Source organism: Lepisosteus oculatus, chromosome 9, assembly GCF_040954835.1.
Source record: "Lepisosteus oculatus isolate fLepOcu1 chromosome 9, fLepOcu1.hap2, whole genome shotgun sequence".
Lineage (NCBI taxonomy): Eukaryota > Metazoa > Chordata > Actinopteri > Semionotiformes > Lepisosteidae > Lepisosteus > Lepisosteus oculatus.
Genome location: NC_090704.1, coordinates 3096314 through 3122923, shown reverse-complemented (window position 1 = coordinate 3122923; position 26610 = coordinate 3096314). Strand labels below are relative to the sequence as shown.

General features: G+C 43.7%; 1 protein-coding gene across 5 annotated transcripts in view; it reads right to left on the bottom strand.

The window, feature by feature from the left end:
• Positions 1-19452, bottom strand: part of LOC102684544 (CMP-N-acetylneuraminate-beta-1,4-galactoside alpha-2,3-sialyltransferase) — a 90498-nt gene extending 71046 nt beyond the window's left edge. Inside the window, exons 1-2 of one of the 5 annotated variants that reach the window (XM_069193962.1) lie at positions 6047-6582; positions 4056-4238 (exon numbers count right to left, since the gene is read on the bottom strand). The gene's annotated coding sequence lies outside the window, so the exon portion shown is untranslated. Of the gene's footprint in view, positions 1-4055; positions 4239-5053; positions 5158-6046; positions 6583-19154 lie in introns of those variants that run through there. The other 4 variants (XM_069193963.1, XM_069193961.1, XM_069193960.1 and 1 more) reach the window with 4 other exon arrangements.
• Positions 19453-26610: the final 7158 nt, after the last annotated feature.

Genomic DNA, 26610 nt, shown 5'->3' with positions numbered 1-26610 from the left:
TCCAAACATGCTGCTGAAATCTACTGCTGTTGGGATAATTCACAGGTGTCAGTAGAAAGCTGCCACAGTTCCTATTTTTGGGTGATGGGTTATCATAAGCAGAAGTACCTGACTAGCTCTACCTGTTTAAGCAGCATATGTGATCTCGGCTCTCAACCACACCTTTCGCTTTTGTGCTGCATTACACTCATGTCTTAATTGAAGCGCATTGCTGCCACTAAGGGAAAAACATTCGCCCCCTTATCTCTTATTTACTAGATAATGATTTAGCATATGCACTGTACAACCTGTTACCCTGTGCACTGAACGCATCTAGAAGCTGCCGGTACTTCTGGTGTAATGCTTGGGTCAACATCCAGCACAGCAGGATTTGTACGGATTTACTTTCAACTGTGGTTAAGTCATAAAGAAATCGTATGATTTTTAGCAAATATGAAGAGAATCATCACAAGCATGAAGACCAGTTTTGTGGGATTTAGAGATCAAAGCAACGATGGTTCCGTTAGGAACAGTTACACGTGCCATCAGTTTCACTGCTTAAAACTGTAAGTCCGCAGGTAGGGATATAGGTATTATGACAATTGTGCTATTGCATGATCACAAAGTACGCGAGAATTACTGTCTCGTAATGACGAGACAAGGCGAAGGATGTTTTCTCTTTGTGGCAGCAATGCACTTCCGTATTTGTCCAATTCTAAAACTGGTAAATTAATTTGTTCTTAAGCACTGTAAACATGTTCTACGTCAGGACCTTTCCTTTACTGCTTTGTATCCACACTGTCAGTACTACTTTATCAACACACACACCCACAAATTCTACTGGCTGGATGTACGAGTTGTGCTCAAAGTACCACACAGTATCACACAGTATCACTGCACGTATCCCATTCCTAAACCCGCACAGTGAGATTTCAGCGGAATTGTTGACATCCTGTTCACAGGGAAGTGGCAAGATCGCATACATGAAATTCAGGTTAGTGGGGCGTTGACTGTGCAGAGGTCAGTGGTTTGGCACTATGTTTTTTCTTGGATGCCATAAAACAATCAGATCATTGATCCTTCTTGTTTATTTTACCTTTGCAAACTGCAAAAATTCTGACAGACAGGGTTGAGCCATATAAAAGTCATTAAACCTGCTGGAAAAAAACATGCATCATCAGCACTAGACAACATGTTACACAGAAAAGATGCAACAAGTGTCATTAAGTTTTGCCATCTTAACTTAATTACACTTGTGCCAAATCACTGGGGCATGTACTTACTTGACATTACCCAGGTCAGTAGGTGCTAATAAAAAACCCTAGTTTTCCAGGACAACAGTCAAGTTCTTTCCTTTTGACAGACCATTACAGCACATAGCCCGAAATTAGTAAAAAGAGAACATCTCTTGCTCACGTTCAAACTACAAAAATATGTAACTCCTCCCAGAAACATCATGAGTGAGTGATAGACACTGGTTAAAAATGTTGATAGCCACCAACTGTTTTAAGCAGAAGTCAAAATTATTATTAAATCAAGTGGGTTTTCTATTGCACTGTTGCTGTACTGTATTAAGTCGTTCCAATGAATAAAATTAAACGTAGCATTCAGACCACATCATTAAGTAGCGAATGGATGCTGGCATTGCAGCATTCATTTAGTTTTAGTTTTCTTCCTTTAGAGTACACAAGCTGACAAAGCCTCAGACTTTTAGTCTTGATCCTTTCATTTAACGGCATTTAACGTTTTCATTTGTTGGCATCCTACAATACCTGCAACAGATGAAGAGCTCACAGGAGCTTAGCAGCAGGGCTTTCAATTCCAATTATTACTAATGTATATTTCGGATTTTATAAGCTAATTGTCTAAAATAACATCCAAAAAACATGCAAGAAACAATGACATTTTTAAAAAGCTGAAGTTGCTCGCTTGAGATGAATGGGACCCTCAATTTTATAGAAACGGCATTGCAGTGCATTTGCCAAAGTCCTTTCCTCTTCTATCAATGAGAGCAGGAGGTGCATGAGATGGGGCTGATATCACAGATGTTCCACAATTCCACCATGTTCGTTACAGGGCAGGAAATTTGATTTGTAATCAGAAAAAACTCTTTCCACCCCCCAACCCCCGTAAACACACACATTTGATGTGTTTTCACAAACTGTGGAAACTGGTGGTAGCAGCTCAGTTGCAATCTCATGTTACAACGAACCAACTCTTCGAACCTTTTCGGGTGGGCCTGGGAAAAAAGCAACAGCACTATAACAGTTCTTGTGAAGGTAGATAATGATTCTGATTCTTTTCCTCTATATAATTCTTATCTTTCTGGATTTTGGATACTGTCAATTACACCATCCTACTGTAGATCTTGTTATATTAGCTAGAGATCACTGGTTCAGGTTGTTTTTAGATCTGTTTTCTGGCTCTCTCAAGGTGCTCCACAGGTCTTTGTGCAGGGAACAATTAGTATTAGTACGCTGCCACTTGGTCAGATCATTCATGCCTGTGCTGATGACATTCAGAATTATTTGCAGACCGATCCAGACGCTTTTGCTGTCGTTTCTGCATTGTACCGACATTTGTATCGTGAGATATGGAAGCAACAGAACTTGCTCATGACTGAGGTTATACTCATGGGCACCCAACAACACCTTCACAAAGCTAGCGACTACAGTTCTGGTCCTGAGAATGGTGAAATGAAATCTTTGAAATGCATGTATACTAAATAGCACTTTGTAGGGCCAGAAGTCTGTGGCTCTCATGCCAACACAGAGTACGCTGCAACATCACATCACTCCTCGTGAAACACGGAAGAAGGGACTTCAAGGTTCACCTGCTCACTGAATGGTCTTGATCAAGGTAGCTTCAAGGGTTAGAATGCAGGCGTGTAATTAAGAGATCTGCTAATCCGGTCTGCTCAAGACCACGCTCCACAAAATGAGAGAGCCTTCCACGTCGGTCTCACTGCTAACATCTAGTTGAGACTCTGTTAACGTCAACACTTTCAGATTTGCCTAAACACCTGTCATCTCACGCTACAGGTTTTACCATGTGACCTTGGTTTCACAAGATCGGTTTGCTGTGCTCTTCCGCCACTTACTTTTCACTTTTGTTGTGTACCGTGCGTGGTTTGTACAGCCCACTGAGTTGGTTAAAAAAAAAACACAGAAAATCATTTACATGCTTTAACAGGGCTCAAAGTAAACTGCGGTTTACATGCCACGTTCCATTTCCAAAAACTCTTTGAAAACCTCCAGTGCTGACACGTATAGCTTACAACAGAAAAACTTGTTACAACCTGTTAAGCGCCAGATGAGATCACCATTTCTGATGAGGCATTTATTTTAATTCAAGGTACAGTACATAACCATCACCAACAACAAACCACCTTGTGGCAACCTGACTGAAATCACATCTGTGCTATAGTTTTATGCAAAACTGAATGACAGGCAGGACAGGCTAAAGAGTTGTGTTACAGGATCTAAACAGTCTTTTGCAAAAGTGGGAAGCCCCTGTCGATGATGTCAAATTTTGAGCCCGTACGTCTTTGAAGCCTACGTAGATGCCTGTTATTACTCAAGACTATATTAAACAACATTCTATACTGCTGAGACAGTCCAAGAGCTGTTCTCCTTCCAAATGCCTCAGTTTCCCTGTTTCATCTGCTGACTAGAAGTCACTTGTCACCTACAAGCTCTCGCTGGTCTTGGGTTCGACTGTGTGCTCACCTTGACCTCACCACGGGCTGCACCAAAAAAGGGGGCCTAAAGTTAAGGTGGTCCTGTTCATTTCGGGACCGCTCCCACTTGAGGAAAGGCTGCCCTGAGGTAGCCCAGGACGGTGCTACAATGCATGCGTGCGAGAGGTCTTGGGCGCGAGCTCGTCGTGTTGAGGGGTGAGAGAGCACCCTGAGAGCACAGCCCAGGGATGAACCAGAAACGCGACAGTGTTGCCTTTTCCTCTTCAGAGCAGTCACACTAGCGAACAGCTAGCCCTGAGAGACAGCCTCTAAACAGCAGACAGCACTGTGAATTGATCCCAGTTGGGCACAGCTACACACACTGGAATATGCTTACCATTTGCTTCTCAAGATTCCTTGCACTCTAACTGGGTCTAACTGGGTCTGAGTCAGTCTGTTAGCCTAGCAGGAGCAATGCCACGCTTCCGGGGCAAACAAAGCTCAGAGCTTCTTGAGGGTCACACCACAGCAACAGACGTGGCATGTCCGAACCACAATTTAAAGCCAAGCCGAGGCTTAACTAGAAAAAGAGAGGAATAAACGTGAGGATTAAACATAAATATGAGGAAACAAAATGGAGATTTTCCATTTTTTTAAACAAATTAAAAAATATTCTTACAAGGCCCATTCTTTTCATATTTTGAAGACAAAATGGAGGTTTTCCATTTTTTTTAAACAAATTAACAAATATACTTACAAGGCCCATTCTTTTCATATTTTCGTACATCTCGTTAATTTTTGCAAATTTAAGCCACTCATTTATGGACTATAATGTTCATATCAGTACATCACACAGACTGACATCACTACAAGCCTGGGCACTTGGAACTCAATTTAAACTTTAAATCATTAGACAGAAATAAAGCAGTTTAGCACCCGGGGTACAGTTCTAAGAATGTGGGGTGTATAATATTTAATTATTTTCAAGAACACAAAAACACATAGGATCTCTTACAGATACCAAAACCTGCCTCTTATAAGTCTTTACTGATTTCTTTTTGGAGACCAGATTTGGCTCAATCAATTATGCCAACCATCTGCTGCAAGCATGACTACTGAACCTGGACAAGGAAGCTAGAAAATGATTCTTCACTTGGTTCAGATTGTCACAATCGCATGTTAAATATCACTACCACGCGAAATAAAAAATGAAGAAAAAAAAACATTTCTCCTTTAAATAACATTATCTTATTACTGAGTTAACAGGAAAATAAATTCTGTCAATACGCTTGGCTTGGTAATCAAAATTAAAAGTTTAAAAAACACCACTAGACCTCAAACTTGTATCCTGTTTTCATATAGTATGGTTTTAGCAAAATAATATTAAAACTATACCTGCTGAGCACGATACCCGCAATGCACTGCTCGTTGGTGTCGAAACTTTTTGGATGAGCGCCGTTTTACCTTGCTTGCTTGGACGACGTGTAAGGTTATTTCCACAGAACCTATTTTGAGAGTTTGCCAACGCCAGGCCTGACTCACACGACGGCGTTTCGATAAAAGTACGTCCACGATTCTCTGTAACTTCTCGACAGCCCAAAAATAGCAACACCGGTTTTGATAAAGGATTGGCCACTTCAGTTTCAATAAGAACAGAGAGATAAATGGGCACCGCTTCTGCTAACTTAAACTGCAAACGATACAATTCGCCGATCAGAGCAATACCCAGCGCAGTGAACAGGCAGACTACAAGTTTTTTTTTAAGCACTAATTACATTTTGTGACATTCAGTTTTCTGTACATAGCCCTCCTCGGCTGTCAATAACTGAAATAGCCAGCGGACCAGACCGTTACAGCAATTCTGCGGTCCGTCTCCGAAAAAATGTGCCCTCTGGCGAACCGAGACCCGTTATGTGAATCGCCAGCAACAAGAGCAATGTAGCCCTGCCGACAACTGAGAGAAATACTTATTAAAACACTACAGAACACATATAACAAACTGAGAGGCAGGGACGTGTATTTCCCCCACAACGTTACCCCCAAACTAATAGAAAGAACTACAACACTACATAACAAAGGTGATCAGTAAAAAGAAAAACAGTCATCGTTTTTTTTTTTTTTTAGATTTTCAAAAGAAATAAATTTAAATTACCCGCGACACGGCCACACTTTACATTAAACGCTCGCCGAGTTTAAAAAAAAAACGAACCACCGCGATGCCGTCCCGATTTTCGGTCGCCCCTGTCAGGAAATTCCCGGGGATTCGAGTCGGCGTTCAGGCCTAGCTAATTCAGGACTCCCACACCACGCCGGGGAAAGAGGCACAAAAACAACACACGCAGACGACAACGTAACGCTGTAACATCCAAAGCCGTAACAGCGTTTTACCTTTCATGAACAGATGAGGTAGATCTCCTCGGCATGTACCTTATTACAGGCTGGGACGCCCATGGCTATCGTCCGTGAGCGCTTGCATGTCCTTCTATTTTAAGCGTGAGCTGAATTCCCAGCCAAGCTCCTGCATTTAGACTGACCGTCTCTCTCCCCCTTCTCTCCAAGCTATTCACTCAGCAAGCCGACGAAGAAAGGAAAAAAAAAACAACAATGTCTACGACTCGCAAGTGCATTTCTCCGCACCGTTACTTTGTAGTCGTAGAAATTAAAGCGACACTTTTCAGTCAGCGGACGAAATACACCGCGTCAGGTTCGCCCCCCTCACCACCTCTCTTCCTCTCATACTCGGTCAGGGCTGGCTTTCCGTCAGTTTGCCCCCCCAAAAAAAACCTCTTCCCTCGCTGCTTCAGTCACATTGGGGTTACAAGGGCATCAATTTCAATCTCCAGGCGGGCGGTTTCCTTCCACATTATAAGAAAAGGAACTAGACGGCAGGAAAACACCTCGATTCCAGTCACGAATTGAAAACCGTAACCCAATCATTCGACATCCCCCCCCCACAACAGCTTAAAAAAAGTAACGCTCTCCTACTTGTCCGAACTCGTTATTGTAACATGCACGGTAGGCATTTTGAGGGCATTGCTTGCTCATTTGTTTGATTTCCAGACTCAAAACCTTCTTCTTCAGAAAAGCCTTTACTTAACTGGTTCCATTCTTCACCCCTCTGCTCTTCTTAATACCACCTTCCACGGTCTCCTCTATTGTTATTGTTGTAATTGTGTCTTGTCTTGTGAAATCTTCTTATTTATTGTTGTATTCTTCTTATTTATTGTTATTGTCATCCTGTAAAGCGCTTTGAGAAGCCACCTTTAAAGGTGCTATATAAAATAAAGTTTATTATTATTATTATTATTATTATTATTAAGCTTTTTATTTCATAGGAAACTTGTCGGTGTGATAGACAGATTTTTTTTTCGGCCCGCGCAATTGTGGGGAAGTGCTTATGTTAGGCAGAACTGTAAGAATATTTTTTAAAAATTTGAAGTCGAGGTTGACAATATGCTGAATCGCACTGTTTTGGGAAGTTCTTAGAGCAGATGTTGGTTAGACTGCTTTGTCTCACTGAACTTTAGACACAGTGTGGTTAGGAGAGGAGGCCACTTTATTAAGGAACAGAGAGCCCTTGAGACACAGGTCTTGGAGACACTGTTATGAGAGGCAGTGACTTAAATTCACTTAAGATGCAAAACACCCATCCCAAGAGAATCACAGTCCTACAGGTGCTGGCCAGGGCCCATGGACGGTACAATATTGAAACACTCTCATGCACGATATTTTGACCTGATCCTCAGAACTGAGCCCATTTCACCATTTAAATGCATGTCACGTACGAGAGGGGAAGAAGGAAGAGCACAATTAGGCAGACACATGGCACTCCAGGAATGAGATGCCTAATACTGGGTGAAGTGTGAAGTGCACACAAACAAGTCCACACCATAGGGATATTGTTTTTACACGATTTCATTACTTTCTCCAGAATAACTTGATTCAATAGAGCATTGTTACAATGGGAAGAAAGTGCTTGTAGGTGCCGATGTATACCTATCCTATTCAAGGCGACCCTTTCTCTCTCTTAGTACCACTGAATATTTTATCAGTGAGCGCTTTAAATATGGATGAGCAGTGCCCATTTCCAGGGATTACTGTTTCCAGTATGGTATCTGTTGCCTCACAGACGGTTGCCCAGCAGGCTTGGAGAGATGAGCTGTGCTTCGGAAATTCGAAGCAACGAGCAATCCTAAAATACACCCGCACTTTGCAAAAGCGTCTTCACCAAATAATTAGGCAGAATCAACCATCGGCCTAAAGCACCAAAACGGTCATAGAATCAGGTAAATGTCGTTAGGCAGGAAGTGGGTGAAACCTGCTGTGGCAGGACCAAAGCTGTTGAATTCTGGCAATTATTCCATTTCACCGAATACGGAGAGTGAAGTCAGCTGTTTTCTGAAACTAAAAGCCAAAAGAAATATGGAATGAATGCATTTTATTAAAGGACTTCAATGAAGTTACCTCTGTTGGCAAAACAAAAAACGTCTATGGGAGCGGTACATTTTTAGTACTTAGTGCTATTTTTTAGTACTAAGCATAGTGCTAAAGTACTTCAGTATTTCAGTTTTGAAAGCACTCTGTGCTCATTTGGGGCAAAGGGGGCTATTTGAAAATCCTATTAAATCTGTCCATAAGGGTAAATGCTGGCTAAAAATGCTTGCCAGCAGCCATATCACCCTGCAACTCACAACTGGCAACCCACTGAAGCTAAGCAGGTGTGAGCCTGGTCAGTACCTGGATGGGAGACCTCCTGGGAAAAACTAAGGTTGCTGCTGGAAGAGGTGTTAGTGGGGCCAGCAGGGGGCGCTCACCCTGCGGTCCATGTGGGTCCTAATGCCCCAGTATAGTGACGGGGACACTATACTGTAAACAGGTGCCGTCCTTCGGATGAGACGTAAAACCGAGGGCCTGACTCTCTGTGGTCATTAAAAATCCCAGGGCGCTTCTCGAAAAGAGTAGGGGTGTAACCCCGGTGTCCTGGCCAAATTTCCCCCCTGGCCTTTACCCCATCATGGCCTCCTAATAATCCCCCTCTATGAATTGGCTACATTACTCTGCTCTCCTCCCCACTGATAGCTGATGTGTGGTGAGCGTTCTGGCGCACTATGGCTGCCGTCGCATCATCCAGGTGGATGCTGCACATTGGTGGTGGTGGAGGGGAGACCCCATTACCTGTAAAGCGCTTTGAGTGGAGTGTCCAGAAAAGCGCTATATAAATGTAAGCAATTATTATTAATTATTATTATTAAAAGCGTTGAATTGCAGCTTCGGTAAACAGGTGCCTAGATGGCATAGCATGAGCTCTTCCACAGGGGGCTGTTCTCTGCGATGTTGTTGGACACACTGCACTAATACAACTGTCCTCAACTGTACATCTGCAGTGACTCATCAAGCCTCTCGTCTGCACTTTGAGCTCAATTAGCAGTCTCCTGGGAGCAGGCAAGAGCTCCATGTTATCCCAGTGCTGCAGATTATTGGAAGTAGCTCAACTTCCAAATCTGTCTTAGACAACAAGAGCTGGAGATCTGGAGGCCTCTGCCAAGTCCAGTCAGTAAGAGCCCTGAATTCACTTTAATTACCTTCACACCTTATCCTGTCTAACCAGCCCACTTCAAATCCAAGAGTAAACTGATCACACACAATTAAACAAGAGTTTTAATACATAACATAAACCTTAGTCTTTGGTATGTAACCAGTGCCAACTACAATTATCATTTGAGTGTAAATGTACGTTTGTTAAAATGCTTGTGTAGAATTAAGTAGGGCCACGTTACACAGGGTTCTCCTGCTATATTACTGTTGTCAAGCAGGGAATCAGGGTAATGATATGGGATCATCATTGAATGCTATGATCAAGAACACGCTTGTCAACATTGCATGTCGCAGCCAGTGCCTCACACAGCAGGGTGCTGAAATGCTCAAGAAGCCCTCTGTGCTTGTTTTGACTGCACGGCCTCGTTTTTGATGGGAAGCCATTCGCGAGGCAGAAAAGCAGCTGCAGACTCCAATCCTCCCACAGCGTGCCTGACAGTTAGGATGACGTTCTTACGCTGGAAGCAGAGTTTGGTTTTTGCCACACAAAACGTCTCTGATTGTGGCCACAAAAGTTCAACCTTTGACTCATCTGTGCGAATAACATTCTTCCAGTAGTCATGAGGTGGGTCTTTGGGGAACTTGACACTTTTCCTTTTCCACTGTATAGTACCTATACAATTTCTAAAAGCCAAACACTGCCTTCCAACAGAAGAATTAGACCATTAGACCACTATCACCGCCCGCTAGGTTATCAATGCCCTTGCATCTACTTGTCAGACTTTGCCAAGATTCACGCCAGACTGGGGCAGCCTGTGCTACCTGCTACATGTCCAGAAACAGCTGAATGAGCTACTCTGGGTCGAATAGGCTCCTGTCGGTTACAGTCTTTCATACGTCCGTATGTTCATTCCAAATCCCAGACTCATGGGCCGAAGCAGTAGACAAATAAATCCTGAGCACCTTCTCTTTCTAGCAAGGGCTTGAAGAGCGAAGACCACCCAGCTTCAGCAGCCATGACTGCAGCTCTGTCATTTGACCGCGGGATGAGTTCTGTTTTGTAGCTGTATTTAGTAAGGACTCGAGTACATGACCTGGCTGATTCAGAGCAAGTGTGATTCAATTTTCACTGATGTTTTGAGAAATTACAAATGTTTCTGGAGTGTCTACCTTTCTGTAGTGTGCCTTCTTGTACATTACTCCCCTGGTGTAATTCCACTGAATGCTTCATCAAACTCATCGGGAATCTTTGCTTTCAATGGATTAGGTTACTTCTTCAGCAACAGACTCTTGCCAGTTGATTCTGGCTGATTTTAGACAGGCAGGCACACATTTTTGCAAAGAGACCTTCAACTTAAGAGTTGTGTTTAAAAAAAGGATTCCTGCATTCTTCCATCCTTTTTAACAATGTCTCTCCCTGTCAGTTCATCAAGAAGATCTGTGTTTTTATAGTTTAAACTCCGCTTACACTTCCAGCAATGATCAATCACGACAGTGCTTCATTAAGACACATACCTGTTACCTGGAAGTGATGCTCAAAAGGACTTGTTCACTGTAGTTTGCTTTCAATCAGTGGGTGATTTTTTAACACATGGCACACATGCCTTAAATTACCTTTGGCTTAGATGTGTGAAGAGACCGGAAGAACAGACTCATGCTGCACACTAAACAGAGCGCCGACACCAAAAATTACATTTGCCCACGCAGTCTGAGTTTTGTAAAGAAGACACACAGGAAGCCATTATCATGCAAGAGCACAGTACTATCATTCACCAATCTTGTGCAAAGATTGAGTGCCCAACACAGGAACACTAAAGATGCGAAACACACAATTACTGTAACATTACAGGGTAAATGCAGGGCAAAAGACAGAGATCTTCCACAAAGAAACTGCAGGGAACTATTAACGAAGCTAAACAAGACCACCCGTTATGAGCAGTACTCAAAGTGAGGAGCAATGGTGTTCCGCTTGATAAAAGAAGCAGTCCTGTATAAAACATGGTGCACCCCTTCCTAAAGGTTTCTGTGAAAATACTTTTCCCCTCTCAAACAAACTCTGCCCCAGATGGCAATAACATCAAGGGACCACCTCCCAGCACCATCACACCACAGCACCATTCCTCTCTGTATTTTTTTAACTCTACTGGGTTTACTGGGGAGAATCTTCCCAGAACTTCAGAGCAACAGCAGGAGCATAATTTACAAACACACCTTCTCTGGGCTGAGCTACACCCCATGGGCTGGTGGTCTCACACTTGCATTACGTTTGGATTACATTACATTTAATTTTTTTCCAAAGAATTAAGGCATTTTTCGTGTGGGTACCCGACAAAATAAAGGGTAGCTATGAGTTCAGTAAAACCCTGTTTCCCCTGTTGATGTCAATCCAAAGAACTGCTGTTACTCACAACCACTTCCAGCTATAATAGATATAATCTTCTAGGTAAAAAAGTAGTAATAGTTGTTTTTGTTCTTCGGTTGCAGTACACACTAGCCTTTCAACCACTTTTTTTAAATGAAGTAGCATAGCCAGTTCTACTCTCTAGAATGATTGATTCCCTTGCCTTCCAGGGCTGTCACCCGGAGTAAGCAAGAAGCCCTCTGTTCGTCCACTAATTCGGCTTCTGTGATCGACATGTAACAGAACAGTCTTTTGACTACATACTTTGGGTGATCATTTTTTTCTAGCTCTCAGATGCTGCTCTGCTTATCCTCATAAGCTATCCATTCCCCTGGCTCTGCATTCTTACTGCATACAAAGGAGAGGATTCCAACATAACAGCCATGACACTGGCCAATAAAAGCATCAGTTAGTGACCCTGAAGGTCTGTAAGCATCGTCACGCTTAAGGAAGCAACTCTGTGCCGTGTCTCCCCGTTTCAACAAGTCTCTCACTCTTTGACCGGCTGGGAGATCCACTCCACCAGGCTGGGGAGAGCTGAAGCAGATATCCCTGCTTTTCCAGAAACAGCTGGATGAGACCAACCACGTGGGCTAGATGGACTGAATGCCTTCTCTCCTTGTCTGTAACCTTTCTTGTGCTCTTATGTTTGCCACTGTCTATTTGGCCTCTTGTTCAGTGCCATAGATTTCTAACGATGACCAGTCCTTAGGAACTCCAAACAGATGGGCATCTTCTTCCCCTAATGGATCATCTGGCAACAGCTTCGCAAATGCAGTGGGATTCTTTAAACTACTCGCCTGCATCTGAAAAGACTGATACTTGCCTAGAGGCCTTATCATTGCTCCAAACAGCACTCTTCTGAATAGTTTTTAATGTGGTGCAGGAAGATAAGAAAATCTACGAGCAAGAGGAGGCCACTTGACCCATATAATCCCACCTGGAAGTAGACCTCCTGGGGCAGATTCGATTACACAGCGTGGTGATCTCTGTGCGTGAACTGTACACGCCCCAGAAATGCTCTACCGCCGAAGGGAGCCACAGTTACACGGACTGATGAAGAACATGAACACCGTCCCTGAAATGGAAAGCACAGCCAGTGACTGTAAAACACCTCAAAATTTTCTGTCATTTCAGGTGCTGCGGCTCTGGTCTTTGCAGAGCTGAAGGCTCTTGTCGGTTTGTTAGATTTCTGAGTCCATCCCACCGATTGTTATTACGGCTTTTGTTCTTGGCAACTTCACAGCCGATTGGTACAGCGGTGCTCTTTTCAGGCCCACTATGTGATCCACCACTTATTACAGCCGGATGACAGGCGTCCTTACGTCAGATCGCTGCTGAGCCTGCCATTCAAATCAAATCTTCTTTCTCGACCTTTTGTTCCTGGGGAACATGATCCCGTAATGATGTGTTCTCCTAACAGGTCCTTTGGAGATTATTTACCATCGTTTTCCATGCCTCCTACGCGGCTGGAAGTGTGTGTGTGAGACGCCCCCCGGTCACAGGGCCCGAGAGAGCTGCGTGGAACAGGGAGCCCAGCTGATCTTGGGGAGACTCGTCGGCTTCACAGCCAAGGCGCCACCTGACTTCCTTGTGATCGTCACACAGCATCCCCTGACTGGCCGGCCTTCTAATACGCCTGGGGGATTAACCGTCTCTGTGGGAAAGCAGCAGTCGGAACAGGAGGCAGCCAAGAGACACACGTGTGGGCGAGAAATAAAAACACAAAAAAGAACAGAAACCCCAGCAATTCCTTTCCTACTGCCCACCCCCCCAACTCCAGATGTCTGGTTTGTCTGGTTCAGCACTTTGAAAGGGGTTTTGAAACAAACTTCAGGATGTCAGCCGTGCTCTTACACTGTGCAGAGGTCAACCCCTGCAGAAACTTTCTCTGCAGACGAAAGCTGTAAAAACGGCTTTCTTGTACAGTTAGAAGGATAATCAAAAAAGGCTCAAACGAGCTGACAAGACAACAGAAATGTTTTTCCTGTACCCCGACAAGACTACACAAACAGTCCACGTGTCTTTAATGTGCTTTTCACAACACATGTAAACTGAATGAGCAGAGCTGCCGATTCCCAGCCCTTGGGTCCTGCTCTTTATTCCCAGCTGTGTGGAGTTTGCACGTTTCTCCCATGCTCAGTGGTAAGTGGCCTGTCTGTGCTCGTGTGTGTGTGTGTTTCATGCAACGGGCCAGCGCAGAGCTACACCTGTCCAGGTGCAGGGTGTGCCCTGTGCCCTACACTGTGTCCACAGCCTTTGCCCAAGGATAAGCAGCTTCGTAATGCGGGGTGGACATAATCTGAATAACCGCTCATTCCCAATATCAGGTTGAACTGATTTGACTTTTCTAGCATTCTTATGTCTCTGCACGTCGCTGTATATTTTTGTTAACTCCCAAAAGCTGTTGCTCGGAAAAACTGTTACATGGCAACTGTAAGTGAAATGAGAGGTCTTGGTTTTCTAAGCTGGGAGATTCTTTTGTACTTGCAAGCTGTAACCTTGAAAAGGATGGGAAGATCCTGAACAGGCTAGACGAACAGAGTTGAATAGGGGTATAATTAGCAGGGCTCATGTTCATGAAGAAAGGTTAAACACACACACAACATTTGAACTTGAATAGTAGTTCAAATAGAATTTCTCATCACACACACACACATGCTCCTAGTTCAGTCTATTGAAATCTTTCAGGATTCTCAGATGCATTGTTATGGGACCCTAAAACTGAGAAGGCAGCGTCCCCTGTACTGTATATCCATTCTGACAGTGAGCTTGCACTGAGGGCGAAAGTTTACACTCACTACAGGAACCATGCTTCAGACTTTGTTTTCTAAATAGATATCATATGCAAAGTTACACTCCTGGTAGAGTAATACAGCCTAGCATTTATGACCTAGATCACAAATTTTAATGGATGGCCTCTTGCACGGTGCCATAGATTTCTAAAGATTACCAGTGAAACAGCACATTATTCTTGGTGACCCACTTTCTGATTGCTCACGGTATTGTCATATTGACCCTGAAGCACAAGCAGAGCTTTGGTGTCGCTCACAGCCTGCTCTCTCTATAGCTGAAGACGAATCACAAGACTCCTCATTTTTCTAAGCCTAATAAAGCCCTTTTCATGAAAAGCAATCTTGATGAATCGTACATTAAGAGAGGGGGAAACCAATCAGAAAGAATATATCAATATACAGCATAAAAGCTACAGGAGCACATTTCATTGTCATACAAGTTGCACTAAATTTTTATAGCCTTCACTAAACACATTGAGACCTTCTGCTCTGCACTCCACAAAGTCCATTTGTTGTTTGCATTTGTGTTATCACTTATAGCCTTGCAGTTATGCATAGAGTACAACTGGTTACGTTTCTGATAAGGCTATCTGCTTCCGATAAGAGCCACAGAAGAGGCCACCCCATAATCGCAGGACACACACACTCCCAGACAACACAGAGAGGGGTGAGCATCCAAACATCACCCAGAAGGTGCCCGAGCCCAGAACCAGACCTAGGGCCTGAGAGCTGTGAGCAAGCAGTGTTTTGCTGAATTTAAATCTTATAGATTTAAAAAAAAAGTGATAAAACTTTCATCCTTACTGAGGCAATGACCATACTAAATGTTAAAATAAAACAGACATTTTATTGAGTTGAAATATGAATCTACAGTATCTAAGAACGTATTATAAACGGGACGACCAATAAAGCTGGAAGATTTTCCAGTATAAAAGTTTTGTTAGTGCCATTTCGCCACACTTTTCTCAGTGCTTATTTAGCTGGCAATACAGCTTCGGAAAGCAAATAAACGAAATGGCTGAGACAGCTGCTGAGCACATTCCAAGGAAGGGAGTATCCTAGAACACTCAAGCATCCTAAGATTTGCCCCGAGAGTAATTAATGGTTACAGTGAGCGAAGCTGTATGAAAGCGTTTCCGTAGTGTCAGAAGTGCCACGCTGAGCCCATGTGGAATCTGACTGACAGGTATGAAGGCCTTGACACTTCAGAAATACAAGGCACTGTGTTCCCTGCCTTCGCAGTCAAAACCTCTTTTTTAACCGGCGATTTGTCTTTTGCTTAGTCAAAACTACAAAGTAAAACTCACATTGATAAAATCATCAACAGGTGTCTGGTTTCCCTGCCCTTCAGAAACTCAAACGTTGATGTTTTACGTGTCTTTTTGTGATTTCTGGACTTCAATGTAAAAGCCCAGCCCAAAGTGATCTAAACACGTGGAGCCGCAGGTAGTACAGTCTCTTACAATAGGTGCTGACCTTTGCAATGTGACACCCTGTTGTCGGAGAAAAAGTGTTTTCTCCAGCTGTCACACAAAAATGCCAGGGAGGCAGACCAAATTAACCAACCATGACATTGCGTGATTGCATCTTATTGTTTTTAAGTTGATGAGCTGAAAGGGTTTTAAAGAGGACTTTCCATACATACGGTTTATACGTGTAGGTCATTGGAGAGCCGTGAAAAAGTAACCTGCTGTTTTAAATCCACGCGATGTGTTAGAGTACAGGAGAACATACGAAACGTCACATGGAGGAGAAAACCGCATGGCCTGTTCGTTTGTTAGTTATTAGGTAACGCACAACCACGGCAATGAATCCACACTGTAGCACACTGTCTCAATTATGTGTATTGTGGCCATTTAGTCAACCACAAGCAAATTGTGCACAAAGGGGAAGAGCTGCAAAACACTGCTCATGCAGTCTCAGTGCATTCTCGGTATGACCAGACCCCTTTAATGGCTCATCTGAGCCACAGAGCACAATACTTTCTACAACTTGCTCGGGCCATAACTCACCTTTCACAGCTGAAATTAAATTTCTGTTTTCTCACCAGTCTACAAGATGGAGCCTTACATAGTGTATCTGTAGTGGTCTCTCAGAATTTCATTTTCTCCAAAGCCTTGACCTGGATCATGATGAGGTTTAACTGCATTAGGGCCAGTCTCTGTTGCTTTATACAGTTTCTAGTTTAAATGCTCCTCTTCAACATGTTCACCAAAACTTCAGGTTACAAGACACGCGAATCGTAGTTCTAACTTGAACATTTCTTAACCTGCCCAGAAAGTCATGTTTAATGTGTTTTTAACACATATTTATCTTTCTACTGGTTTAGAGTTTAATGAAACTGCAAGTCATACTGTATATGAGAATTCATAGGGGTTTAAATCCCCATTATTTCCCATGCAAACTACCAATACCAAATTATTAAAAAGTAAAAAATGTCTTAAAAAACAGCTTCAGGTTCTAGCCACATACTATCACATCAGTGATTAACGTAGTTGTAATGTGCTCCACCTTGTACCTATTCTAAATAAAAGGTTTCTTACTCAATTCTGAATCCTGTTTTTGCAAGATCCTGTTTACACAACAGCGTAAACAAATTTAAAAGTGTTTTTGCGCCTTTTTTAAAACTTCAAACTGGCTCATTCCTTTTCGGCAACCCCCTTTACTCAGATTACTCGCAGGCATCTCTCTCATTAATCCTTAAATTAAGTGATTTATTGTAACTGGGTGAATTTCATTTTCTGTCAGAGGCATGTTTTTAAATTCTCTGCTCTGAATGGGATTTGTATTTGATATCAACACCGCACCTGTGTTGGAGTTTCAGAAGCTCCCTAATTCAGGTGTCTCAACTGAAACGCAACCAGTAGGGCCTCTATAGTCTCTGCAGTATATACTGTAGTCTATAGACAGAAACAAAAGCTCATTGTGGGAGTCCATAGTACACTTCCTCTAAGAGTGTCATTACCTATCTGTTTTTTCACCATAAACTGATTACCTATCAAGGGATGTTTTGAGTGTAATGAAGGAGCAAAGTTTTAATATGTGGTTTAGGGGAGATTGCATGACGTTATGCATGCTAAGGTTGTTGGAACAATACACCCGAAATACAGTATTTATTAAACTAACGACTGAGCGCAGAAACCTTGATAATTTAGCACCAGTGATTAACATCTCAGCACCAGGTGGTTCAGGATTAGGAAACACAAACCTATAAATCCCAGTGGATTGTGCCTGTCCAGAGCCAGACATCCGTTCCTAATCTAGGCTATCAAATGGCAAACACTATAGCAGGCTGGCCTCTTCTGACAAGCAAACAAATGAGACTAAATGCAACTGCTGTCCATCAAGCCTGCTACAATAAATTCAGAACTCAGGTTGCTGCACTTACAAAACAGCTAAACTGGGTAATGAATAGCCCCCAATGAGACTGGGCACTAGCTATTGCAGGCTCTATAAAAAACTAGCTTCCAGTCTTTGGTCGTCTCATGCCATGCTGTATACGGTCATAGTATACGGCTTAACCAAAAGACCATTCTTTGGCAGTACCTTGAAATAAGCTTTATTACTGTAGATGAGTCCCTGAAACCATGTTATCAAGTTGTTAAAGTCCTGGAGTATCCACATACATAGAAAAATAAAGGGGTTCATTATCATTCAGAAATCCACCTTTCTGGGTGCTCCTGCTAAGGATGATAAGGCTGAGAAACTCTTAAAATGAGACATATTCCAGTTTTCTTCTGTGTTTATAAAGTATGTATTCTCCTGTGATATTTTGCTGCACGCTTATATGTAAAAGGAAGAAAAGTACATTATGCTGAATTAAATAATATGACCTTTTTCTTAAGCAATTTCCTGTTCAAAGAACACTACATACTGTATGTTACACACTACATGTGTAGGAAGTTAAATTGTGTTTTAAAGTTTTGTTTTACATTAAAATCCTTTTGTATTTTTCAAGTCATCTTGAGTACAGGCATTCGCCAAATAACAGAGCCGTAATAATCCATCTTATTCAACTCCTGCGTTCACACATCCATTTTGATTGGAAATATAAAAGTATTGAAAGTAAAGCGAACGGCTATTTTTAAGGCGTCATACAGGTTTTTTAAAGGTCATACACCATCTTAATCATTTTGCCATCATCAAATGGTAGGAAAATAAATGAAGGTGCACATGTGTTACAATATATCAGATTTAATACGCTAACAGTTGCGTAATCGGAGATGCTTAGGTTAATGTTTATTAAAAGTATTCAGTATATCCTATCCACACAAGGTGTAGATACTGAAGCAGAAAGCAAATAATAAGAGTAGAGCATGTGAGTATCTATCCAAGCAAAGACTGCCTCAAGACATCCCTTCACAGCTTCAGCTGTTTCCGAAACAATATTCGCGCAGTTTACCGCGCTACTCTACCGCATAACCCACATCAATATCCCCGCTGTTTACCTCAAACAGCACTGGCGTGCTCTTCCCCTGCTCAACAGCACTCGCACCAGCGATACTCCTGAAGCAAAAGCCCAGGGAAAAAGTACTGGAGCATCCTGCACAGGAGCTGCCCCTGGCTAAAAGTTACTGTTTGTTTAAGAATCTAAGGCGAGAGAGGGAAGCTCAATTTACCCACAGCCTTTCCCTTCCAACCCCATACACACACACACAAACACCACTTCTCTTTCCAGAAAACCTGTGAAGTGCGAGAACGATTCCGGCGCACAGTCGGTCCTTATTTACAGTTCAAATAAAGAGAGCCGCTGTACTGGACTCACCGAGAGCAGGGCAGGCTCGTTGCGCGGACCTTGGGCACAGGCAGGGGCGGAGGGCAGATCTCAAAGCGGTCTGGTCATTCGGCGCTAATCTGGTGAGCAGCCTGCGGGAGAAACAAAGTCAGGATGCCCTTCGTCTTGCTGGTCTCTCGCTGCTCCGCTGGGGCTGCTGAGGTCATGAGGTCCCCACTCGGCCTCCTCCGGGGGGGTGCTGTGGCCCGCTGTCTGTGCCGGTGTGAGACGGAGAGGCAGCGGGAGAGAGTGTGTCTGTGTGTGTCGCTGGCAGAGCTGGAAGACGAGCTGCGCAGCGGTGGAGGCCTGGCACAGGTCCAGCCAATACCGTCTGGGAAAAAAAAAAAGAGCAAGAAAACAACCCGGTCTTTCAAAACCCAGGCCCTTCTCCGTCAAGGGGACCTGTGTGTTGACTCTCAGGGACATCTTGGGTTACACTGCAGTTGAGGCGGTTGCTTGGGAAGAAGGAATCGTTAGTTAGTCAGTTTGTTTGTTTTAAGGGCACCAAGTGACTCCAGTTGCTTTTATTCCACACACCAGCCCTCAGATTCGTTTCATTTTTTGGTAAGTTTCAACGTCTAAGATTTCATTTAAAGTCCAATTCGCCGCCGTGAACCGAGGTTTGAAACCTAGACAATCTAGGATCAGGGATTTCTTATCAGGAAGCGGGATATTAATGGAAAGGAGCGGAGGTAATCCAGACTGGAATAGGGCAACTACTCGGGAGGTGCAGGTGCGAGCCAGAGTGCACCCTGGACGGGATGAGAGTCATGCAGAGAGAGAGCACACGCACGCAGTCTTCCAGACAAGGCTGCCGGTTATTACCCCGCGGCCGGCAGAGGACTCCTACTGAGCGAGGCCCTTCACCCCCAGCTGCCCCAGGGCCGCCGTATAAACGGCTGACCCTGCGCTCTGACCCCCCAGCTTCTCTCTCTCCCTGTCTGTGTGTCTCACGGAGAGCAAGCTGGGCTCTGCGAAAAGACAAATCCCTCATGCAAGAGATTGTATACGGCCAATGAAGTGATCTCATCTTAACTCACGTCTTCTCCTTGTGAGACGCGCTCTCTGTTTCCGAGGGCCAAGGGCACAAGCCACGAGGTGGAACGGCACCACAGTGTTTATTCTGGGACTATTGCAATTCACAAACAAGGGCCTTGGTGGGGGTATAGCGCCCCTACGCAGCAGCGGGGCCCCTGCGCAGAGAAGCTGCCTGGTGAGCTCATGACAGGACATTTGTTGCAGGTGGGCGCTCGCCTGCCAGACACAACCCCCCACCAGGGGCAGGTGCCCCGCAGAGTGATCAGTCATCGACAGGGCTTGCAGGGGTTGTTCTGGGCCGCGCGGCGCAGCTAGCCAGCGGCTGCTCCCTCTGCTCCACAAGGGAGTAACCAGATCCTCCTGCTGCACCGCCGCTGAGTGGGCCGAACACAATACCCCTCTGTGCGGAGGAGGAGGGCCCGGCAGCAGGCATTAACAAGGGCACTTCAGCAGTGCCATGCAGGTGAGAACCAGACCGCTAAAGACTCCAGCCGGGAGCGCTTTGCCTGCGTAGAGACAACTTCTTTTCGATTATCTGAGGGCTAACACACAATTTCCCTCCCCAACATGCATTTCTCTGCTACACGAGCTAATTCCTTGGCTTTCAAGGACTGCAGTTTAGATTCACCTTTCTCTGCAGGTGGCGCATTGGCTGATATGAGTGATGATTCAGTGAGAGCATGCTGTTTGTTTTTTGAAAGCTTCTCATTGGGAATCCTCCTCTTCACCTAATCAGTGTATTTAATCGGCTTTAGGTGCAATGAATGGGGTTGTAATCTTGGAAGGAAAGGTGAATCTTTTTCAATCAATCAAAGTTTATTTATCAAATGCACAACACTACAGCGTGCAGCTGTAGTTGCTGGCAATGAAATGTCTTGATGACCGCCACTGCACCCCTGCACAGTTAGAAACGTCATCCTCAGGTTTTGAAAACACAGCAGGGACATAATTTAATTAGAGGTTTGTTTGACTTAGGATATGAGGGGAACACTATATTTGTAAAAGGTTAGGTGACATTACGATACATTCTTGTCACAAATGGCTTCCCTCTGCCATCTGTTTTTTAAATTGCCTTCTGAACCTTTGCTTGTATTCGGGATGTATGTTTTCTTCCAGATAAAGAGAGGGTAAATAGTATTCCACCATACCCTTAAGATGTTATGGTATTTAGACATCTGCGACCTTCACCTAGTCCTAAGTTCCAACAGTAGATAAAACTAACCTCATTTGACAAATAAGACACAACATGTTTTTTTTTTTATTCACAAAATGGTCATTTGTTATAAATAACCAGCTAGCATGCCATATGTTTGAGTGAAAGAGCACGTGCACTGCTTGATTGAGTAATGTGTGACACCCCCTTAAGCAGCAACAACTTGCATTAAATGTTTCCTCTAAGGGTGGTTCAGTCTCTCACATCACCTGACAGGAAGTCTGGTCCACTCATGGAGATAATGTGAGAGATTAAATTCCCCTTCCTTGTAAAACTATTCAAGGCACCAGCATACAGGAGCAAAGACCTGTTTTTTGAGTTGTTAAGGCATTGTAATTATCTGACCTTCCTGCAAAGCCTGAGTCTTGATTTTTGTCTGCTACTTTGTTCCCTCCAAATAATACAAAAATCCAATGTTTAATTTCAGTCTCCACCAACTGTAATGAAACACAAAAATATCACGTCTAAGGCACATCAAACCACGATTTCACTAGAGAGAAACTTTACAAACTTTAAAACACACCACTTAGATCACATACACGCCACTCTGAACTGGGAAGTTCATAATTCAGCTGCAGCACATCACAATTACCTTTAACATGAATTCTTAGCACTCATTTAACCAGATACTTTTGAACCAAATACATTTTTTAAGAACAAGTAAACTATGGAAAGCATAGTTTCTTCACTGAACTAAATAATAAAATCACTGTTGGCCCCAGGTAAAACTGTATTGTGTGGCACTGAGTTAAATTATAGATTTTTTTAACAGATTTGGAAACATCAATTTACTTACATCCTATTCCCCAAGAACTGCAGGATGGTCAATAGTACCTTTATGCATCAATGTTGATTTTTGTATTTGTTTTTTATTTTTTATATGAATACCTTATTTCCATATCATATTAGTGTATAATGTACCTTATCCCACTTAGCATTCCTGGAGACTGCTTCCATGGAGGGTGTGGGCTGGTGGAGTGTCTGGAATCTGGGGCTCTATTTTCATTCTAAGGGAGTCCTGGTGTACTGAAAGACACCAGGAAACTAGGAACAGGCAGTAATGATAAGCAGGTGCGACAAGATCCTTGAGCTGACTGTCACGGAGCAAGGAGCCAGGGAGCTGAGAGATACGTCGTGTTTCACACTCTGTCTCAGTAGTGCTGGTGCCTGTTGGGCCCTGGGTTCGAATCCAGGGGCAACTTCTGCCAGGGGTGTGTAGTCAGTCTGAGAACTTGTGGGTGTTCTCAGAGCTCTGTGCTGGATAGGTCAACTGGTTTCTCTCAACTGTTTCTCTCCTGTTTTTCTGCTTACTGTGTTCTTTTGCTTTATTTACTGATATACGAGCCTCTAACTGAGCAACTGGTAACATTCTGTCAGATAGCAGATACAGCTCCCCCTATTAAAAAACAGAAATGTAATATAGCTGCCTTAACCTTGCAGCAAATGAATGATAGCAGGAACACGATTTCTAAAACTTTGATTTATAATACGACTGTAAATCAAAATAACGAAGCCTGTCACAAGACAGAGCCAGCCGTACTGAAAAATTGGCACAGCCAACCAGCAGGAGTAAGATAAACCTGCTCAGCAACAGAATGTTGTGTAGACATCAGGTCGCCACACCTGGTTGGCTTTTCCCACTATATTCTTTAAATAGACATTTCAAAATCTCAAGTAAACATAGTCAGGACTGTAAAACTCCTATTGTCTGATCAGAAATCCAAATAGTGATAAGACCTGTTACTTGATTTATCTGCCAAAATACCCCCACCTTACCTTTTAGAAAATACACTTTGTTGACTTTCTTGCCATTTCAAGAACACATTTATTTCCGTTACAATGGAGTCCATAAGGAACATGGATTAAGTCAAGAATGTTTACCATTTACGGCAGCACAGTGGTGCCGTGGTTAGTATCGCAACCTGGCAGCTCTGAGGCCCTAGGGTCAGTTCCAGGGGTGCTGTCTGTGTGGAGTTTGCATGTCCTCCTCGAGTTTGTGTGGGTTTTTCCTCTGGGTGCTCTGGTTTCCAGTCCGAAGACATACTGGTTGGTGAATTGTCTTTTGGAAATATCAGCCCTGCTGTGGTGTGTCTGTTTGTGCCCTGCGACGGATCGGCATCCCATCCTGTGCCCACTGCTTGCTGGGATAGGCTCTGGCTCCCCCCTCGACCCTGCGTTGGATAACATGGTTAGAAAGCAGACGGCTGTTTACCGGTTGCGTCGTCGACGTGCTGTGCCCTCCTGATTTTGGCCGGCTCTTAAAGGGTTCAAACCGCAAACGCGGTTCTTGAGAGTCAGGACTTGAGTCTTCCCATCCAGGCATCATCACTGCGTCAACCAGTTGCATCAGCAGGATGGCCTCAGGCTGGCACTGCTGGCGTCGTGCAATAAGTTACAAGATCCGCTTCCGATATACTGGGAGACGCGGCTGAGCTGCATGACTAGGCTGCCCTTGGCTTGCAGCACAAGAGCACTCCCCTCACCTCCTGGTTGCCCGCGAGCTTGCTGAGCCTGCAGTGTTGTCAGTCAGCGCCGCATCATTCCAATTCATGTTGTCTACCGCAAGGAGTGCCCAGTATGCAAAACTGAAAATGCCTTTGATAAAGAGCATGTCGTGGATGGGTGATGGTGCAGCTCAGTCCCCAGTCACTCCTTCTCAGTAACAGCTCTCATGTTTCCGCTGCTGGTAGGCTCCTGCACACTCAGCTCTGATCCTCCAGTTACACTTGGTAGTATTCATTTCTGGAAGTGTTCTTATGGAAAGGAGTAGGCTGGGTTATGACATTTTGGCTGACCCACCAGAAACTTTGAGTTTTCTTCACAATGTCTGCATTCTCTTGAAAAAAAAAACACCATCTGTCTCTAAATTGGGGTGGAGGTGATAGACAATTTAAATGTTACTCGCATTCACCATATATAAAAAATGGAATATGACTATACTTTGTGAGAAACCTTTATAATGTCATTGCATGTTGGGGGGGGTAGGTAAATGTTTGATGCTCCCATGAAAAGCACCCCCATTCTAAAGGAGGATACCTTGAGTATTTCCTGTATAGTATAGGAGTATAGATTGGCTTTAAATGATCAGCTTGTTTGAGGCAGTTACAATGACCAAAGATCCAGGTGATTAAACAATCGTTAACTCGGATGAAACCAATTCTAGGATAAATCATTAAGTCTGCCGGCTTAAAAGATGAATATTTAACAGTGACCAGCTCGTTTCTATTGAGGCCATTAAGCCAGGCTTAATGGGAATGGCACATAGAAAGGGGGTCTCAAGGTAGGATATATAAAGTCAAACAGTAAGCAGACGGAGGTGAAGGGAGTGAGCCGCGAGAGGTTCAGAACCTGCCAGTGTGGTATTTCAGATTTCGTATTTGTGGAATCCACAGGCTAGAAACATCTCTCATTGTTTAGTGGTGCGTTATTTAAAATGGGGCAGTTGTGAAAAAATATCTCATTAAATTCTGAAAATTACGGGACCAGTGAGATCACAACTGTAGGGTATCTGTGCTCTGCTCCGTTTTCACCCGCACTGGTAGAAGGCAGGGCAGCCAGTGGGCAGACTGCTGCAGTGCCAATTGGCCATTGACTTTTGCATGCTTCACACACTAACACCCACAAGGAGTGTTCACAGACCTAGAGCCTGGGGCAGAACACTTTTTTTATCACTTCATTCTCTGGCAACAACTGGCCGATTGCCAGTGCTTTTATTGTATTGCACAAGTCACTATAAAAGCTCACAGGTCAGCTAGTGAAATCAGGTGCACTTTGATTCACACCCATATTTTATTGAACAAACATGCAGTTACTAAAAGGGGTAGCAGGAAAACCACAGGCGAATTAAAAGATTACGTTCCGGGTTTAACTTAGAACATGAATCCACATTACAGCACGCCCACCTCTTGACCTACCTGCAAACCCTCAGTCCTCCTGCTGCAGAAAGCCTTCCCTGTGGTTTTCTTGATCTTGGTGAGCATCACAACACAAGAAACGGTCACACTAAAGAGGAGCCTTTTGAACCCATCGATCTAAAACGTCCCTGCAGTCCCGTCTCTAGCCCTAATGAGATAGGTTAGAGCAGGGAGCTGCTGGTGGTGAGGGGACCAGTGTGTATACAGATTTTCAGGCTACCATCTGCGCTCATGACCTGAATCAGGTCATTCCTGGCTTAAGTGGACAAGTTTAACAGCTTCTCCAAGTGATTCACTAGGGAATCATGTGCAACGCTGAATATATGACATCATACCTAAGGTTTAAATACTAAACCTTTCCCGGGGGTGTCCTGCAGTCTGAAAGGGTGATATTTTATTCAAAGGGCATAAGGAGAAAATGTAACAAAATAAAATATCAATAAGCTGCCCCAAGTTGCATATGACTCCTGCACTTCAAAGGCAGATTTTATGGAAGCTCAGACAGAATAACGTCTCGATTTTTTCTTTTGTAAATGGGAAAGTGTTCCTGGTGCTCGCAATATTGAAACAGCGACAGGAGAAGAGGCTGTTCAGTTTTCATGCAGTGTTAAGTCAGGGCATGTTCACTCTGGTTGCAAAGCATGTCTGAATAACCTGGTTTAAAAGAGTGAGTCAGCAAAAAGTTCCAGCATCCTTGTTTGTCCCAGTTGTGTTTGGGCATTCAAACAGTCCACCAGTCCAGTCATTTTTTAGTTTGTGTGTTGTTGGAAACACGAACCAGATACATGGATAAGATCCTCAGGTCACTCAGCTACTGAAAAAACACACAGCCCCCTCTTGTTTGTCGTTTTTATAACAGTTCCTACGATTCAGGGGCCCACAATACTGTATGTTACCAGTGAAGTATGACCAGGTATACCAGCTGAAACATTCAAGAGCTTAGGACAAGATCAATCAAGACTGGCCTGTGAGTGTTAGGATGGCCCCAGGGGATGTTATAACTGGGTATTTTACACCAGGGAGGCAAAAAATGATTCCTAAAGAACTGGTCAATTTAAAACCAGATCTGAGGAAAACACAGCCAGGGAAAGTCTTAAAAGTCCTTTTGAACTCCACTGTAAATACTCCTGAAATAAGAGAATGTCAATTTGAGGGTGTAATTCCCTGTAAGCTGTGTAAATTGTGTTAAAGCAAACATTATTAGAGAGATGAAAGTAATAAATTCACACATGCAGCTATTCTCAACATTGGGGCCGTGCCACTGCTTAAGCTGCAAGGAAAC